At 36.3% G+C, this 22,056-nt stretch overlaps 1 protein-coding gene and 1 pseudogene across 11 annotated transcripts in view; both read left to right on the forward strand.

Annotated features, from left to right (window-relative positions):
* The window catches only part of LOC135217458 (uncharacterized), a 334,879-nt gene that overhangs the window by 191,926 nt on the left and 120,897 nt on the right, over nucleotides 1-22,056 (forward strand). The gene's annotated exons all lie outside the window — the stretch shown is intronic.
* LOC135217642 (putative nuclease HARBI1) lies at nucleotides 4,835-21,288 on the forward strand (annotated as a pseudogene).

Genomic DNA, 22,056 nt, shown 5'->3' on the forward strand with positions numbered 1-22,056 from the left:
ACTATACCAGGAAAAATAAGGAAAGCACACAGAACATTAATCCACTACGCACCAGCATCGATAATGCAGCGTCTATTCAATGCGTTGCCAGCTCATCTGAGGAATATATCTGGAGTGAGCGTAGATGTGTTTAAGAATAAGCTCGACAAATATCTAAACTGCATCCCAGACCATCCAAGATTGGAAGATGCAAAATATACCTGAAGATGTACTAGCAACTCTCTGGTAGACATTAGAGGCGCCTCACACTGAGGGACCTGGGGCAACCCGAACGAACTGTAAGGTCTGTAAGGTAAGGTAAGGCTCTCTCTCTCTCTCCCTGTCTGTTTGTCTGTCTTGCTATCTACCCAGCCCTCTCTCTCTCTCTCTCTCTCTCTCTCTCTCACACACACACACACACACTACCTGTGTTTGTCTTTCTTGCTATCTATCCAGTCCTCTCTCTCTCTCTTTCTCTCTCTCTCTCTCTCTCTCTCTCACACACACACACACACACACATCCATACTGAGATCTGCAGCTCCGTGGGAAGGAAAAACTTTCAATAGAGAGTGCAAACCGAACACGAGAATATATTGAACGCTTCAAGAAGATGCTCTATCCCTCAAATATGGACAGCGATGAAAACAGGACATTTGAAAAATGTTTACGCAACCAAGGGACGCAAGATATCCGAGATTGGGTGGACTAACAGGAGGGCGTCCTTTTCACCACAAGGATTTTTTGAACGAGAGAGAGAGAGAGAGAGAGAGAGAGAGAGAGAGAGAGAGAGAGAGAGAGGAGAAGTAAAGTTGTCTGGAATGTTTTTGAATTAAAAGAATTTAGATATACATATGATTAGACATATATATGGAGAGAAAGAGAGAGAGAGAGAGAGAGAGAGAGAGAGAGAGGGGAGGGGGGGGAACTAAAGTTCTTTGGAATGTTTTTTGGTTAATAGAGTTTAGATATACATATGATAGACACATGTGTGGAGAGAGAGAGAGAGAGAGAGAGAGAGAGAGAGAGAGTATATAGTATATATATATATATATATATATATATATATCTATATATATATCTATTATATATATATACTTACTTATTACATATACTGCGTAACTCTTTCCAATTTTCCAAATGAGATCGTGACCTGCCCAGTTGGGAATTTCCACAAATGAAACGACATATTGCCAGTTAGAGCGCTTCGCCTTTAACGAGGTTATGTTAAAAGAACCGGTCATTTTAAAGGTCAAAGGTCGTTATAAAAGGGTCAGAAGGTGCTTCATTAATACGTTGATTAAGGACGGGAGAAGGAAAAAAAATTTGAAAAGGTACTAATGTACGTTCACTATTGACAACCTGACCGCTAGAATACTCCTATGAGTCGTCAAGTTTATGGCAGAAGATTTATCTTAAAATCACGATTGAAAACCGTCATGATATGAATGAGAAATAAGAAATTAATGCGTATACAGTTCATAAAAGTAAATCAATTGAACCTAAGATCGTCACCAATAATCATTAACTATTTTTATTTAATTTTTTTTATAATGAACACCATATGTTTAGGAATTCTAAACCAAATTAAGAATCAGATTCACATTCTATCCTCAAAAATTTAACAAAATCAAAGATATTCCAGAAAAAATCTAGAATTCCAAAGCAAACATTAAGAGTGAGACTGACATTCCATCCTCAAAAACAAATAAGACCAAAGATATTCCAAGAAAGCAAATTCCGGAATTCCAAACCAAACATTCAGAATCAGACGCACATTCCATCCTCAAAGATATGAATAAAACCGAGAGTATTCCAGAAAGCAACTAAGAGTAAAATTATGATTCTTAAAATCCTGGTAAAAACACAAAAAATCAAAGATATTTCAAGATTTCAAAATCTGGAATCCCAAACCAAACATTAAGACTCAGACTTACATTCCTTCCTCAAAGATATAAATAAAACCGAAGGTATTCCAAGAAAGCAAAACCTGGATTTCCAAACCAAACATTTAGAATAAAATCATGACTCTCAATATCATCCTTCTCGAAAGCCTGGATTCCAGAGTCAGATATGAAGTCGAGGTGATCTTATCGCATTGTGTTCTATGAAAACATTTTGAGCAATCTTGCAACCATGCAGAATCTCTTCTCATTCCGACCCCACAAAAGCCTATTGTGCATGACTATTCCTATAAATCTGGGAGGGAATGGTGCCCCTCCCCCCAGCCACCTCTGAGAATAAAATTGCAGGATATCAAAAGCCACACTACCGTTCAATGAGTCGTTGGTGGTGCAGGGTAGTCTTTTGTGTGTATGTGTGAGGACGAGGTCCGGTTTGTTTATATATTTTTTCAATAGTTTTTTTTTAGGCGGCGGGGGGAGATGGGGGGAGGTGGGGGAATGTTATTAACTGAGGTTCTGATTACACTTGTTAACAAAAGTAGCTTTTGAACAAAATGATTGTTACTTTTTGGGTAAATTAAGCTGAAGGATGATTGCCTAGGTCCTCATTATAATTGTCTTTATCAAGTTTAGCAAGTATTTTGAGAAAAATACCATAAAAAATAAGTGTTATAATGATAGAAATAAAACAAAACAACCAGTACTTCTATTTATAATAGTGACAATTACGGTGCTGATAGCTATAAAATGATTTACCACTTACTGATAAGGATTGTCATAATTAGAAAATATATTTGCTAGTCTTCCCGATATCATATAGTGTACACGATTTTATTATTCATTTTTATAACAAGTTAGTCTCGATAATCAAATCGAAGCTAAATATTATCCTGACTTTGAGATATCTTTCAGATTCCGTCTCATGAAATAGGAAACCTATTGCCTTCCTAACTTTTGGGATTCCTATTAAGTGAAGATATTTGACTCTCTCTTCTCTCTCTCTCTCTCTCTCTCTCTCTCTCTCTGTTAATTTATTTCGTTTGATGTCGCTTTGGCAATGAAATAAAAAATGAGCTGTGAAGATGGACCCAGATGCTCCACGAAATACTGCAATCATACAAAGTAGCAGTTATCCTTTCAAGTCATGATTACCCCTTTATTTCATTTCATTTGTTTGGTAAGAACAAAAGGAATTTTAATCTATTGCTAACGGACTCAGAAACATTTGGTAGGACAAAACTAAGGTTAAATGACAGGAAAATAACCCAAAAACCTTTGGTAAATAAACAAAACTCACTTTTCTTTACTGGAAAATGACCCAGAAACCTTTGGTAGAACAAAACTAACCCTAACCAACTGGAAAAGATCTCATAACCCTTACGAAGCGTCGCAAAAAAACCGAAAATACGGCCAAAACAAAAACGCAGCAATTAACAGGACAAACACAACACAAGAGAGCTTTCCCAGAATCCAGATCCTTGTATTGTACAGCAGCCAGTCCTGTCTTCTCTCAAGGGGATCACGAGTGTATATAGATTATGCAGAGGCAGGTAGCAGATCGCAGGTAGGATTAACCTCTTATTAATTAATGCTACTCTGAGCTGCTCTCCTGTCTTCCCCAACCAACCAGCTGTCTCTTTCAGAGGGACGTTACAACGCTTCGACGGAGAGAGAGAGAGAGAGAGAGAGAGAGAGAGAGCGAGAGAGAGAGAGACTACGATGGCATTAACGAGGAGACCATCCTCCGCTGCTTGACGAGAACCAACAACTCACGAATGACGCAAATACACACGACCGTCACACTCAGCTTTCGAAACGCATCGTCGGCGCCCCTTGTGTTTGCTGGCCTAATGGACGTCCTCTCTTTCTCCTCCGATGTGCCAAGTCCGCATTTGAATCCGCGTCGCACTTAGCTGAATAATTACCTCGAGGTAATGATTCCGCCACGGTTCCTGCAATTTGGGAACGCCGTTGGCGGTCGCGTGATGCCTTCCAGCTTGCTTGCTTGCTTGGTACTTGCTTTGTGCTTGCTTTGTGTTTGCATATTGCAAGATGGATGTGCTGTTTGTCGGCCAATTGCAACGGAAAGGTCTCAAAGATTAATGCAATTGCAAAGGATCAAAGAATGGCTATTAGGCTCCCAGGCTGATGATTTGGGATAGTTAGACTCCGCGCACGCTTCGTTAGGCGCTGCGAGAGACGGGTTCGATCCCAGGTGTGGGGGCGAGGGGGAATGCGGGGAATTATATCGATGGTCAGTCGGCTGGGATGGGTGGCAGCACGATTGGAGAATTAAAACGATTCCCCAACAAAAGATGATTATGAAAATAATCTCCAAGAAAAGAGGAAAATGGAAACAAGTATTCAACAAAAGTGGATGTTGGAAACATTTCTCCAACAAAAGAGACTGGTGAAAAATAGTCTCCAACAAAAGAGACTGGTGAAAAATAGTCTCCAACAAAAGAGGATGGTGGAAACATGTCTCCAACAAAAGATGATGGGGGAAGTTAATCTCCTACAAAAGAGGTTGGTGAAAAAAGTCTCCAACAAAAGATTTCTAGGAAAACAAACTCCAACAAAAGAGGATGGTGGAAGTAAATCTCCAACAAAAGATTTCTATAAGAAAACAAACTCCAGGAAACGAGGATGGTAAAAACATGTCACCTGCAAAATAAGAAGATGGAAACACCCTTCAACAAAAGCAGAGGGTTAATTCTGTCTCCAACAAACAGGTCTCCAATTAAAAGTGAAAAAAAAAAACCAGGTCTCCATTAAGAAAGAAAGGATAAAATAGCTCTCCAACAATAGGAAGAAAGTTCAAACAATTCCATAATAAAAAAAACTAGAGGATTAAAAGATGTCTGCAATTAATAGAGGAAGAATAAAACAAGCCACAAAATGAAAAAAGGAAAGCTCAAACGCGTCTCCAGCAAACGAGGAGTGTCAAAACAGCATGGCATCGACGAAACGGGACACGAAACTGAAGTGTCACGAGGAAAATAAGTCGGTAAACAAGCAAACAAACACAGGAACCGACGATATGGGAGGTATTTTATTGCTGACGTCTGTTTCTGCACCTCCGTTCTGAATAAAACCAACTGCTCGCAGGACCAGAAGGTTGCAGCACTGTTCGTCTTTATTAAAGACGAGAGACCACAAATAGGATATCTTCCGCGGAAAGTGAGGATATTATGAGAGATCCGATGGAGGGAGAGACAGGGGTGGTTGGGCGAGGGGGGGGGGGGGGGGGGGGGGGGGGTGGGGGGGGGGGGGGGGGGGGTGGAGGGGGGGGGGGGGGGGGGGGGGGGGGGGGGGGGGGGGGGGGGGGGGGGGGGTGGGGGGGGGGGGGGGGGGGGGGGGGGGGGGGGGGGGGGGGGGGGGGGGGGGGGGGGGGGGGGGGGGGGGGGGGGGGGGGGGGGGGGGGGGTGGGGGGGGGGGGGGGGGGGGGGGGGGGGGGGGGGGGGGGGGGGGGAGGGGGGGGGGTGGGGGGGGGGGGGGGGAGCCATGGGGGGGGGGGGGGTGGGGGGGGGGGGGGGGGGGGGGGGGTGGGGGGGGGGGGGGGGGGCGGGGGGGGGGGGGGGGGGGGGGGGGGGGGGGGGGGGGGGGGGGGGGGGGGGGGGGGGGGGGGGGGGGGGGGGGGGGGGGGGGGGGGGGGGGGGGGGGGGGGGGGGGGGGGGGGGGGGGGGGAAGAGGGGGGGGTGAGTGAGAAAGAGATAAAGGGTGAATCCTTGTTAGAGAAGGAGATTGGGTTTAGAGTGTTTCGCGCGTGGAGATTAACAGCTGAGCTTAACTATAAATGCGTGTGTGGTCGTGTGTGTATTTACACCTGAAAAGGTCATATGGTACACACACACACACACTGTATCACTACGTCCAAATATAATCCATATGATCATAATTCATTATACTTAGGTCTTTTGTTACTCTAACAGATGGCCTTGTGATTATTGATAGACATATGAGGGCAGTTCCTAGGGGACAGATTTTATATATATATATATATATATATATATATATATATATATATATATATATATATATATATATATATATATATATACATATATATATATATATATAGTACTATATATATATATATATATATATATATATATATATATATATATATATATATATATATATATATATTATATTACGCTGTACATTTGAATGAAGAGTAACAAGACCTCGCTTAAAACAAGATGATATCCAACGCAGATTTTAATCAAAATAGCTAACAAGGTTTCAAGGACTAAACGTCCCCATCGTCATGTGCTACCAGACGATGGGGACAGTTGGTCCTGGAAACATTGTAACTTTCTTAAACAAAATCTCCATCAGATACCATCCTGTTTAAGGGAGGTCCAGTTACTCTTAGGACGAATGCACAGAACAATTGAGCAAGTGATCACGGTTTAACATATATAGATCACCCAAAGAGCCTAATTACAAAAAATTATGATTATATGTATTTAAAAGGTCTAGATCTACAATACAGAATCTTTCACAGATGGACAGTAGGATTGAACAAGCGTGATCCGACCTCCAGCTTACTCTGGGCGCATGCTAAAATCCACGGTCAAGTAAGGCGTTAGTTCACCAACGAAAATTAAAATAAATACGCTATATTTCATTAAAATTAATTGTTCTGTACTGTCTAAATGCTCATTATTTATTTTTTACATTTTCATTTTAATAGATAAATCATAAATATCCTACCCTAAAATTTCTGTATCTTTGACTTAACGCAAAACACCCTTTTCAGACATTTTTTGGCTTTCCATAGACCATTCCTAGCCCCCCAAAACAAGAACAACAAGAATAGTAAAATAAACATTCAAGAGTTGCAAAAAATCATTTAAGATGCAATTAGGTCAAATATCACGAAAATAACCAATTCATTAACAATCATTAGTATGTACTCGACAGCATCTTTCTCTCTCTCTCTCTCCCTATATATATATATATATATATATATATATAATATATATATATGTATATATATATATAATATATATAGGTATAATAATATATATATATATATATTATATATATATATATATATATATGATATATATATTGTACACTATCCCATATATATATATATATATATATATATATATATATTATTTATATTTATATACATTATATATATATATATATGTATATATATATATATATATATATATATATATATATCTATATATATATATATATATATTATATACCTATATATACAGGGAATCCATAATGTCCCAGTACCATTACAAGTGTTTATTGCTATAGTGGTAGTGGGACTTTATGGACACCCCTGTACATATAATCTATCTAATACTCTAACATAACTTATGAGGCTCTCATCCTCTCTCTTCTCTCTCTCTCGTTCTCTTCTCCTCTCTCTCTCTCCGGTAGCTAATTTAAATTTAAAAGGGGAGGGTCACTCATTGCATCTGGAATTTTACTCCGAGTATGGTGGTGGCGGGCTGCCGACCAACCATTTGTACGAGAAGTAAAACAAGGTCGAGGGGGGGGAAGGGGTTGGGGGTGAAGGGAAAGGTTTCGATGAGTCATTCATTTGGTGGCTTTCATCTCTCTGGCCCTACTGATTCGTCAAGTGAATGCTGAAGAGGACGCCTTTATAGAACTGTGTTAGGTCATTTTTTCTTTTTGGTTTTTTCTCTCTCTCAACCTTGATGGTCTATATACGTGATTCTTTTTTTTAATATGGTTTTTATATATAAGTTCGAGACATTTCTCTCTCTCTCTCTCTCTCTCGTCTCTCTCTCTCTCTCTCGTTCTTGGTATAAGTACTTGATTAATTACTATTGAAGCATTTGTTTTGCTAAGTGTCCTTATATCAGAGACATGCATGTGAAGAGATACTCATTATCAGAAGAAAATCATATATATATATATATATATATATATATCTATATCATATATATACATATAAATATATATAATATATATATACATATATGTATATATATAGATATATATATATATAATATATAATATATATATATATATCATATATATATATACATATGATGAAATATATATATATATATGATATATATATATATTATATATAATTTTATATATTTATATATATATTTATATCTATATATATATATATATATATATAATACGATATGATATATTATATATAATATATGTATAAATATGTATATATATACATATATATATATATATTATATATATATATATATATATGTATATATATATATATTATATATATATATATATGTATATATAATGTATATTATATGTATATATATATACATTATAATCTATATATTATATATGTAATATATACTATGTATTATATCATATATATACATATATATATATATATTATATTATATAATATATATATAATATATATATATTATATATATATATGCATACATACATATATGAATAATTTCATTTCAAAAGTATAAAAAAAGACAACAGATAATTTACATATTTAATCCAACTGAGCAATTACTGATTCGTGAATGCAATATATATATATATATATATTATATATATATCTATATATATATATATATATATATTATATATATCTATATATATATATATATTATATTAATAATATATAGATGTATATATATTGTATATATATACATTATATATATTATATATATATATGTATATATATAGTATGATATATATACATATATATTCATATCTAATAAAATAGGAGCCATAAAAACACCAAAATGTAGAGAGAAAAGTACTATATTTCAGAGACTGCTGTCTCTCTCTTCAGGTATATGAATGAGAAAAGTTTACAGAAAAGGTGGTATTTATACCAAGAGATTCGTCCACAAGTAAGCCATTTAGGTCACCCCCCAAGCTGATAATCTTCCTTTAATCTTCTTAAGCGTTGGTTGAATGAACACTGCGTCGACGATGTCTGATGTCCAATTCCCTTTTGAGATGTTCATTACCTGCTTCCTTTTATTAAGGCCGATTCCATCATTTGACTCTTTGTACCGGCAGTTGCTGCTATAAATTACACGTGACATATTCCAGTTTATTCTATGGTTATGTTCATTTATATGATTGAAAATAGCCGAGTTGTTCTGTTGTCCATACCTAACTGACCGTTTTGTGTTGTATAATCTCTGGGGAAGTGATTTTACCTGTAATCCGATGTAAGATTGGTCACAGTCCTGGCATGGGATCTCATATACCCCCGAGTCTTTGGGCGATGTCTTTTGTTGGACGTTAATCAGGGATTTGGCTAAGGTATTTGGGTAGGTAAATGCAAAAGGGTTGGATTTCCCAAGGGTGTGAGTTACTCTCTTAATCGTCTCCAGGTGGGGAATTTTTATTTTATTGTTGGGTGTGTCTCTGGTCTTGTCTTTAGGGGGTCGGTAGAAAATTACGTTTGCTTTTTGAATTGCTTTCTCAATTATATGGTCAGGATACTTTAAAGATGAGAGTTGCTTGCGAATTAGTTCAAATTCTTTTTCCAGGAAATCTGGGGAACAAATTCGTAAGGCTCTTAAGATAGGTTGCTAGCTAGACTTATCTTGATAGTATTGTCATGATAGCTAAAATAGTGAATATATGAAAGTGAGAACGTTGGTTTTCTGTATATGGTAAATTTGTATTCTGTCGTGTCTCTGATTATTAAAACATCAAGAAAAGGAATTTTGTTGTCTGTTTCCCATTCAACTTTAAATTTGATGCTGGGCACTAATGCGTTTAATTTTGAGAGGAATTCATTAAAATTACAAAAAGAGTATTGAACTATTAGAGAAATTTAAAGTAATTAATCCTAAATTACCCCTACTTTTATGGTCTTCCCAAAACTCACAAGACAATCTTCCATTCAGACCCATCGTTTCATGCGCCGGAGCTTTCAATTACAAAATTTCTAAATGGTTAGCTGGCCTCCTTTCTCCTCCTTTTTTAGGCACTTTTTTCTCCCAGTCACATCAAACATTCGGAAGACTTTTGTCACAATTCAGAGAAGCACATATACCACTTCACAACATAAAACTTTTTTAAGCCTTGACGTAGACTCCCTATTCACAAAAGTACCAGTACAGGACGTTCTTCAGTTTTTAAGGGAAAAATTAATCCCCTATTCAGATCATTTCCCTTAGGCACTTGACAAAATAATAAAAAGTTAGTTGATTATGTGCATCTAATAACGTATTTTCATTATTCGGGGAATCATTCTACAAGCAAAAATTCGGGTGTAGTATGGGTAGTCCTTTAAGTCCTATTTTAATGCCAATCTGTACACTGGAATACTTTGAAACTACAGTAATAAATGCATAAAACCCAAAACATGCTGTGGATGAGATACGTGGATGACATACTAACATTTTGGGATAATAAGTGGGGTAATTTTAATGAATTCCTCTCAAAATTAAACGCATTAGTGCCCAGCATCAAATTTAAAGTTGAATGGGAACAGACAACAAAATTCTTTTCTTGATGTTTTAATAATCAGAGACACGACAGAATACAAATTTACCATATACAGAAAACCAACGTTCTCACTTTCATATATTCACTATTTTAGCTATCATGACAATACTCTCAAGATAAGTCTAGCTAGCAACCTATTCTTAAGAGCCTTACGAATTTGTTCCCCAGATTTCCTGGAAAAGAATTTGAACTAATTCGCAAGCAACTCTCATCTTTAAAGTATCCTGACCATATAATTGAGAAAGCAATTCAAAAAGCAAACGGTAATTTTCTACCGACCCCCTAAAGACAAGACCAGAGACACACCCAACAATAAAATAAAAATTCCCCACCTGGAGACGATTAAGAGAGTAACTCACACCCTTGGAAATCCAACCCTTTTGCATTTACCTACCCAAATACCTTAGCCAAATCCCTGATTAACGTCCAACAAAAGACATCGCCCAAAGACTCGGGGTATATGAGATCCCCATGCCAGGACTGTGACCAATCTTACATCGGATTTACAGGTAAATCACTTCCCCAGAGATTAATACAACACAAACGGTCAGTTAGGTATGGACAACAGAACTCGGCTATTTTCAATCATATACATGAACATAACCATAGAATAAACTGGAATAATGTCACGTGTAATTTATAGCAGCAACTGCCGGTACAAGAGTCAAATGATGGAATCGGCCTTAATAAAATGAGAAGCAGGTAATGAACATCTCAAAAGGGAATTGGACATCAGACATCGTCGACGCAGTGTTCATTCAACCAACGCTTAAGAAGATTAAAGGAAGATTATCAGCGGGAGGGGGTGACCTAAATTAAAATGGCTTACTTGTGGACGAATCTCTTGGTATAAAATACACCTTTTCTGTAAACTTTTCTCATCATATACTGAAGAGAGAGACAGCAGTCTCTGAAATATAGTACTTTTCTCTCTACATTTTGGTGTTTTTATGGGCTCCTTTTATTAGATGGAATTCTGTTGTTACAGAACACCTTTACCAGTCATATATTACATATATATATATATATACATATATATATATAAAATATATAATATATATATATAATATATATATATATATGCATACATACATATATGAATAATTTCATTTCAAAAGTATAAAAAAGACAACAGATAATTTACATATTTAATCCAACTGAGCCAATTACTGATTCGTGAATGCAATATTACACTACCTAGTAATTATTTTCGTCAGTGTTCAGTTAATACCAACCACAATTTTAATACCAAATCAACGAATCAGTCTATTTAAAAAATCAATAATTGATAAATTTAAACCTACTATAACATTTACTGATTAGTTATTGCAATTTTACATTACCAAATAATTATATTCGTCAGTGATGAGTCATTACCAACGTCAATTTTAATACCAGTTAAAAAAAAGTAATTTATAATTTAAAATTCATATCTAAACCAACTATGCTAATCACTGATTGGTCAATGATATATTTTATTACCAAATAATTATATTCGTCAGTGATCAGTTAATGCCAACGCCAGTTTTAAGATTAAATCAATGAATCTGTTGAAAAGTATGTATGAAAAATTATTAGGTATACGGTTGATTTATAATTTAAAGTTCATATCTAAACCAACTAGGGTAATCAGTGATTGGTGAGAGACGTATTGCATTATCAAGTAATTATATTCGTCAGTGGTTAGTTAATACCCACGTCAATTTTAGAATCATATCAATGAATCTATGTTAAAATATATGCATAAAAAATTATTAGCTATATAGCTGACCGACCAACCGACCCTGACATACATCAAGTACGCTTTGACCCCTGACCTTCCTGCCCCTCAAGCATTACAAAGGAAACCCCCCTCCCTCCCCCAAGCCGGGAAGAGAAAGTATTTCGTGCTTTGATGCAAGCAAAACCAAATCGACGTAATTACTGCCTTTGACAGATTATTTACCCAGACTCTTTCGCCGGCCTTTGGAAAGCGTTCCGCTGATTGATTGGTGTGCGTTCATTTCCGTCGCGGATCGCCCATTGAGCTCCGGAATTGAAAAAGGTTGGGGGGGGGGGGGGGGGGGGGGGTTTGGGGGGGGGGGGGGGGGGGGTTTCAAAGAGATTCTCGGACAGTGATATATTCTGTATGTGTGTGTCTCTCTGTCTCTGTCTCTGTCTCTCTTTAGATTTTAATTCGATTTTCTGTCTTTCTAATTTTTTTACGATTCTCTCCCCCCCTCCCCCCCTCTCTCTCTGTCTTTGGATTTTTATCAGAATTGAATACGATTTTCGTAACCTTCTCTCTCTCTCTCTCTCTGTTTGACTGTCTGTCTTTAGATTTTTATCACAATTGAATACGATTTTTGTAACGGTTGTTATTTTAAAGATCTGTCTTTCTCTTTCTATCTTTTTACGATTCTCTCTCTCTCTCTCTCTCTTCTCTTTTAGACTTTAATTAGAATTGAATACGATTTTTGTAACAGTTGTTATTTTGAAGATCTGTTTTTTACACTTTTTTACGATTCTGTCTTTCTCTGTCTTTCTAGATTTTTATCAGAACTGAATACGATTATTGTAACAGTTGTTATTTTAAAGATCTGTCTTTTAATTTTTTTTACGAATCTCTCTCTCTCTCTCTCTCTTTACTTCTAGATTTTACCACTTTACCGGTAATGATTGTGATTATTGCAAAGGTCATTTTTAAGATCTGTTTCTTATTTTTTTTACGATTTTCTCTCTCTTTCAGTTCCACGTTGGCCGAGTGTATTTCGCACTCGGCTACCAATCCGGTGGTCCGAAGTTCGATTCTCGGCTCGGCTAACGCGGAACTAGAGGAATTTATTTCTAGCGATAGAAATTCATTTCTCGATACAGCGTGGTTCGGATCCCACAAATGGTTTCAAGTAACGTAAAAATATCTAATCCTTCTGGCCAGCCCTAGGAGAGCTGTTAATCAGCTCAGTGATCTGGTAAAACTAAGATATACGTAACATTCTCTCTCTTTCTCTCTCTCTCTCCCCCTCTCTATTTCTGATTATGTAGAATTTACCTGAACTGAATAAGATTATTCTTTTAAAGGTTTAAAGGTTATTCTTCTAATTTTTTTAGGCAATGTTTCAGTAGCGATTAAGTTTTGAACAGCTCACGCCAAGCAGGAATTTGCAGTTTTGCTATAAGGGCCAATATACACTGATATACATCCATACGAATATAATACATGCAAACAGTTTTGTATACACACGCTTATATATATGTATATATATATATATATATAATTATATAGTATATATATATATATATATATATTTGTATTATATATATATATATATATATATATATATATATATATATATATATATATATATATATATTATATATATATATATATATATATGATATATATAAATAAAGGTAATGCCACTGTGGAAAACCTGTATTTATACGTTAGCATCACGTTTTTGATATATTTCGTGATCAAGTTATTCATATGTATACTGACATGCATGCATGGCTGGAAATACGTCGAAACCGGTCAAGACCCAACATACCGATTTGCAGCCCTCTAGCCGCAAGTAGTTTTCAAAGATCTGAATGCGGACAGGAAAAAGATCGGACGGATGGGCAAAGCCAATTCAGTAGTTCTCTTCTACAGACAACTAATAACACACAAACGTTGACAGTGGCTCTCTGTCTTGGCACGAACCTGTCTCAAAAAATAGTCATCATTCAGTCTAAATATATCCTTTCAGTCTGGACTGCCATTCCTTATTTAATATAGGGGGTGTCGAGTACTACGAATGCATATGAAATGTCACGAGGGTCAATGTATCTTCATGTATACACACACACACACACACACACACATATATATATATATATATATATATATATATATATATATATATATATATATATATAATTATATATACATGTATATTGTCAGTATGTGATCCTTTTTCATTAAATATTATTAAATTAAATTTTTTTGATATTTGTTAAACCTAGTTTTTAAGTTTCACTTGTCGTTTTGTATAACAACTGTTTGCTTGTTATTAACATTTGTGTTTATCTTTAAGGAGGTTGTGTGAGTGGTCCCTCCCCTGTGGATAAGTGGGGGGGGGGGGGGGTAACTTCTTGGCTTAAGGGAGAGGAACAGGCAGTCCGTTCTCTGGACCTTGTCACTTTTGGATGATTTTTGACCTTGCTTCGTGCACTAGGAGTACTGCCGTCTCTTGCTTCGTGGTGCTTGCAGCCTCTATTGGTGATTTACCCGTATCTGCAGGACCCGAGGATCACTGAATATCTGTTATCTTCAGATTGGGAGATCTCTCCAGATAACATATCTGGACGTCCTCGGGAATCACCGCATCACCTCTGTTCAGTTATAAAGCCCGGGGACCTCGCTGTCCCATGGTAAGGTTGTGTATACCTTTTTGCATTGATCACGGCTGCGATTCTGTGGAGACTGCTCGACTGGGCCCCTAGTTATTAACCACCTGTGGTACTACTCCACCAGACGTGGAGGATTCTGTCTTTTAAAAAGAATAATAAGCATTTTTGAACATGAAGATTTTTGGTGACAAGCTTGGTATTAGCCTGTAATCGTCAGGATATTCTTTCTTTTTGATTTCCTCCTCCTTTCTGGGCCCCTTATTTTGGTTTGTGTGTGTTGGTTATGCTATCTTAATTTTGTATACGTGTGTTGAATTGTTATTAAGTGTGATAGTAATTCATTTATTTCCTGTTCTCAAAGAGGTTCAGGTGTATTTTCTGTCTGGTTCTTTATGTATTAAATTTATGGTTTTTCATTGTGTTTGTTTACTCCTCCCTTGAATTCATCCTTGCACTTTGAAAAAGAATTGAGTTTGTTTTGGTATGATTCCACCTTACTGTGGACTTCGTATCAGTGGTATATGGATACTTAAAGAGAAAATTAAATAGTATTTCTTGGTGACGGTAAAACGAGCCGTTACAATATATATATATTTATATATATACATACAAATACATACATGTATATATATTATATATACATATATATATATATATGTATATATATATATATATATATATATATATATATATATACATGAAGATACATTGACCCCTCGTGACATTTCATATGTAATCGGTTGTACTCGACTAATATTAAGTAAGGAATGGCAGTCCAGATTTGAAATGATATATTCAGACTGAATGATGACTATTTTGAGACAGGTTCGTGCCAGACCAGAGAGCCACTGTCACGTTTTGTTTTGTTATTAGTTGTCTGTAAAAGAGAACTACTGAGATGGCTTTGCCCGTCCGTCCGCACTCACATCTTGAAAACTACTGAGGCTTAGAGGGCTGCAAATCGGTAGTTGTTGGGTCTTGACCGGTTTCGACTTATTTCCAAGCCATGGCATGCATGTCAATATACATATGGATAACTTGATCACGAAATATATAAAACGTGATGCTACGTATAAATACAGGTTTTCCAGTGGCATTACCTTTATTTGTATATATATATATATATATATATATATATATATATATATATATAGATAGATAGATAGATAAATAGATACATGCATACATACTTACATACATATATAAGTATATATGTAAATACACACACACACACACACACACATATATATATATATAATATATATATTATATATATATATATATATATATATATATATATATATATATATATATATATATATATATATATATTGTTACAACCTCCCAGGTTGCAGTGCAGGTTCTTTTTAGGTCTTTATATTCTCAAGGATTGCAGTCAGTAATGTACCTCAGTGACAAGGAAGGACGGAAACAGAAACTCAAGAAAACTTAACAATATTTATTATAAACTAGAACAATGACTTAAATCAACCTTGTGAGATTAAATACACTTAATTGTACAGAATATTCAAGAGAACAAATACCTGGTTCTCGGGAACTCACAAGAAAACCTAAAGCTAATACACTAAGCCCTAAACAAGAGAAAACCCCAAGAGAGAAAACATACTTACTATATAACAAGTTGGATCCAAAATAAGGCTAGCCAAAATCACCAATAACCTAATAATAATAAGATAGAAAGAAGTAGGAGATGAAAACAAGGAAAACCTTAATATTCCTACCTATAACACCAAGCTAAGCAATGTGGAACTCAGTCCACTAAACACCAACATACAATAAACTATGACAATATATACATGTAAACATACATATATATATTATGAATAATGAAAATTGGCAAAAATATATAAATTTCACCTTCAGTGAAATACCAGAAGAGTTGAATTCAGGGCCGTGATCAGTCCATCAAGCTGCTAACGGAAGGGCAAATACTGTACGCCAGGTACTGAAGGGCAACACATCTCCCGATACGAGAGGAACGATAGTACGTCTTACCTGGCGACAGACTCCCTACTAGCCACCTCACGAGTCAAGTAGCTCTCACTTCCGTATAACAGCTGGACGAGGATGACACGGCAGGTAAATCCAGATTCCAGTGCCGGGATACAGCGACGACACAGATTTTCCGTCAAAATCCTCAGACGGGAAAAAAGGGGCAGAAACAGCGGTCGCAGATGACAGAGCGTCTGCTAAACTCTCAACAGCAGTGTGGTCGCAGGTGACAACAACACCTGCGCGAGAAAAAGCCGTGATCCAGGGACACACTCAACAGACGTATATATGCGTCTTCCAAAATCCGTGAGGGAAATATCCAAGTGCGTGGTCCAAAAGGTAATTATCCAAAGTCGTCCTCCAAATCAAAATAAATGCTGCGACGGGAAAACAGTGCTGGTGAGAGCTTGTCAAGACCCGAACTCCCGTTGACCGGTCGACCATGTCCACTCATCACCTTCCCAGTGTTTATAAACACTCAAAGCAAAAGAATAACAATCGTTAAAAACGATAGTTCACTAATACACAAAAAAGGAGGAGGAGGCGCAAAAACACTGAAACAATCGTAAAGCCACTTAACTTACGGAAACACAAGAGTAAACATACTCAGCAAAAATTTAACTTAAAAGTAAACAAAAAAGTAAACAAGGCTGATTTAAATCAACAAAAGAAATAATAATAGTTTTACGTTAACCTAATACCTTCCTCCCCCAAAACAAAAAAAATTATTCACATAGAATACATTTTTTTTTTTCAAATACTGTAAGAATGCTGAAATGGAAAGGAATTAACATAATATTATAGAGATACAAAACCAGATCAAGATAAATATTTAAACAAAACTGAAAAATAAAGGTTATAAATATTATTACAGTACACATGACAAAAGAAGCATAGCTTCACGAAGAAAACTTACCAAACCAGCCAATAGGGCACCTTAAAGAAGGCTAAACCAAGACTCGAACGAGTACCAAAACAAAAAAACTGATAGACCTTACCGAGGTTGAACATACAAAAACAATGCACTTGACCAAACCTACATCTAAACTAAACCCTAAGATAAAGAATCACTCATACTCACACACATGCTTGCCATCATATTTTACTATGCAATAATAGTTTTAATACAAACCCAATGAAGACACGAGAAGGGCGAGGGAGGGACAAAAGCCAAGATTACATACGAGAAAGGGCATCAGGAATACGGTTCTCAGATCCCTTAATATGTTTGATAACCAGAGAGAATTCCTGCAACTGCAGAGCCCACCTTAAAATCCTCTGGTTGGATCCTTTCATCCGTTCGATGAACACTAGAGGATTGTGGTCAGTCCAAATCTCTATAGGGAAAGAGAAATTAGTAACATAAGGTTTAAAATGTAGCAGAGTGCGAACCAAGGCCAAGGCCTCCTTCTCGATAGTGGAGTAACTTTTCTCCGCTGCCAATAACTTACGGCTGAAGTAAGACACAGGGCCGTATCCAGAAATCATACGACGGTTCTTTGTATGCGATCGTCATGGTCTTGCCGTATCCAGAAACCACACGAACATACGCAGGCCTTCGCATTTAACGATGTAATTTTGGAACCATAGTGAGCGACGCGTCGCATGGGTACCCCCTTGCGATGGCAGAATTGAAAGAATGTAAATTTCAACTCTACATTAAAATACATTTACCAAAGTGACTCATCTACAATGTCTATCGAAAATACGAAACAATTTGTGGTAAAAAGACATGAATAACAGCACAACAAAGATCTTGAAATTAATACTTTTAAGAAGTCTTTGCTTGCCCTAAATGCCGACGATGGATGAATTCGAGCACATCGTAACATAAACAATCGGTCAATCACCTCTGTTGGAATTCTTTTTCTTCAAAATAGGCTTCGTTGACGTGTTTAGAGTTTCCTTTTCAATACAGAATTACGTTTTTAATTGGTATACATCTAGAAATTTTAATGTGGTAGTGTTATATTGCCCAAGAAAGTTAAAATCAGAACAGCCACTTGAAGCTCACAAGTAGGCTACTAGGCTGGTGATGCAAGCGTGAACTTCCACGTAGGCTGTTTGTAATAAATTAGAAAGTATGGTACAGTGTAGATGACCAGGCTAGGTTCCATATAATACTCAAATGAGATTGGCCAAGCCATTAAAAAAAAGGATGAAGCTAATTGCCTATGGTAGTGGCTACCAATAGGTATGGTTTGCGATAGCTTTCACAGGTAGTGAATTGTCAAATCCAGGTATACCTGTAGTGGTAAGCCTTATTACTGATTTCTGACAGGCTAATAAAATTCTAGTTAAGTTACGGAGAGAAGTATCTCTCTCTCTCTCTCTCTCTGTATTGATATATTTAAGGAACTTTCAGTATTTCCGTTAGGTTAATACCTAGATACCAAAACCATCTTAGAATGCTGTGTTCCTTTCCTGCCCTGGGCTTCACCCCTTGGGCCCCACCTGACTTAAATATGCATCCGTAAGTAAACAGGCAGAGGCGGCGAAACAAAAATTGAATAGCTCATCTTTTCTTTTACTCGGAAAAAGTTTCAACAGCGATACAGACTCAAAGGAACTGTTCCCTGAATTGTTAGAGAATAGAATCTCAGTTACCTAATTCTCTGAACCAAAGAGGTTGGTATATCCAAGGCACTTGTGTATATATTATGTATGTATTGAACATTAGAAACACTGTTTATTTAGCTTTTCCTTGGTTTTTTTTAACAGGGAAAACATTCAAATTTCCATTTCATCTTTTAGTGTATGTTCAATATGAAATTGTGGTCAAAAGCCAAACACTGAAAACTGTTTGACATTTACCTAGCACCAGAAAACTTAATAAGCATAAGAATAAGGAAGCACAAGGTCAAAATGGACTCCAGAAAGAGGAAAAGGAAAAAAAATAAATAAAAGGGCCTAGAAAAACTTATCTGCACCAGCAGCTGATGCTTGAGGCTAGATCTGACAGCAACTCTATGAATCAGGCACCAGTTACTGGTCACTAACCCTCCCCCATAGAATCCTTAGGTTAGGTTACCTTACTTTGCCTTCATGCTAAATTGCAGATTAGGTTCATCTAGTCTTATTACAATTTCCCTTCAGAATTTCAGTATTTCCTCATTTATGCTATCCATTTCAGCTGCCTTTTCAAATTTCACACTTCTGCTGCCTTTTAAACCTCCCTCCTCTAAATAGGTCTCGCATTTTCAGTAATCTTCCTGTCTCATCTATGCAAGTAATCACAGGACTTTTAGTATCTAGTGTTGATTTTATATTGTAGTTTTTTTTTTTTTCCTTTTTATACATACGCTATCCTCACATTTTCCTGGGCTGCTTACCCTATTGGTACCCTTGGGTTTGTAGCTACTTGCTATCTAATCGGGGTGACAGTCTAGCTAGTAATAATACTACTATTACTAATAATAATAATAATCAGAGAGTTTTCCTGGACAGTTTTTTTTTTCAATTTTTATGATATTACTCCTTCAATCTTTTATGAATTTAACAAACTAATTTCCTTTTTCCAGCTTGAACTGTTTTCCTTCCTGTTGTGTTCAGACATATACTTTGCTACTTTAGTTATGAAAAGTTTGGTTGATGACAGTAATAATGATGCAGTATATTACAGTTGAGTTTTTCTTTTATTTCTTTACCAGGACAACGAATTTCTCCATGCAATCAATTTTTGGTAACCTTAAGGTACATGGCTACAGGAAATTTCCAGTTGACGTTGGGAGATTGTTCAGATATGGCCCAGAGTAGTGTGTCGAGGTGCCTTAAGGATGTTTGCGCTGCTGTTGCCACCCTTGCACAAGAATTTATCAAATTCCCAACTCCACAGGATGAGAACAAAATGATGATGGAGTTTTCACAAATAGCTGGAATGCCTGGTGTGATAGGCTGTGTAGATGGTACACATATACCTATAAAGAGTCCTGGAGGTCCTAATGCAGAATTGTACAGGTGCAGAAAAATTTTTTTTTCTATAAATGTCATGGTTGTATGCGATGCTTCTTTGAGGTTCACTAATGTAATTGTAAATTGGCCAGGCAGTGCTCATGACTCCAGAATATTTTCTTCTTCAAGACTAGCACAGAGCCTAGAGTCGGGTATGTACAGAGGTTTTTTGTTGCGAGACAGTGGTTATCCATGCCGTCCTTATACAATGACACCATTTCTTACTCCCAATACACATAAACAAAGACATTATAATTTAGCCCACATCAGAACTTGCAATCTTATAGAACGCGCCATACTATGGACTGCTTAAAAAAGGGTTTGCAGTGTTATCAATACCGGTCAGAACAAAGTTGAATAATACTAAGAACATAATAATTGCTTGTGCAGTCCTTCATAATTGTGCAATAACAAACAGAATACCTCTACAGGATGAAGAAAATCTTGAATTCGATGATCCTGGTGAACCTGATGTGGGTATCATTGAAAGAGCTGACAATATCCAAGGAGCTCAACGTAGGGCCCACATTGTTGACAGTTTTTTTTAAGTTTAAATAGATTATGTATTTATTTTCTGTTAATTAGGTTTAAAGTAGTACAAGGAACCCCCAGTTCTGGTAATTTGTACTTTAATAATAAATCTATAATCTTATTACTTGTATTATTTAAGAACCATTTTAAATTTTGAATTGAATAAAGTGACACACATTAACCCGAGAATGCTTTTGTCAGAGCTAACAGCTGTATGTGCTAGGTAAATTGAACACGATACCAAGAAAATGAAAATACACTTCTTATTTACTTAATGAAATATGAAAATATAACTTGCATGTTTGCCTTTAAAAAGGTACACTAATGGATTTATTATATTTGTTTTCTGGTTCATCCTGAAAAAAAATATTCAATGGCAAAAGCAATCTATGGTTAAAAAGAGTTAATTAATTCTAGATTACTAGGATTAACCGAAAGGATAAATACTATTTTTTAACATAAGAAAAGATTTATTCAGGAACTCTTACCATAGTTGTCAATCTGACACCCTGAGAAAGACAAGACTTGTACTTGCAAGATGAAAATGGTGATAAAAAAAATTTGAATAAAACTTGTGATTTGGGTTGAATCATAGCTATCTGGACATGTGGTTCAGGTCAAATCATAACAGCATTACTTATGTCTAATATACATTACTCAGAAACATTGGTTTATATCATAACGGGCTGCCAACGCAAGAGCCAGTGTCCTGCAGAAGGCGAGGGCAATCTTTAAGTAAGAATATCATAAAAATATGGCAAAAGTAATAAGATTGACAATAAAATATTATAGTAGCCCTAATAAGTTCTAAACACTGATTAATTGATA

Source organism: Macrobrachium nipponense, chromosome 7, assembly GCF_015104395.2.
Source record: "Macrobrachium nipponense isolate FS-2020 chromosome 7, ASM1510439v2, whole genome shotgun sequence".
NCBI lineage: Eukaryota > Metazoa > Arthropoda > Malacostraca > Decapoda > Palaemonidae > Macrobrachium > Macrobrachium nipponense.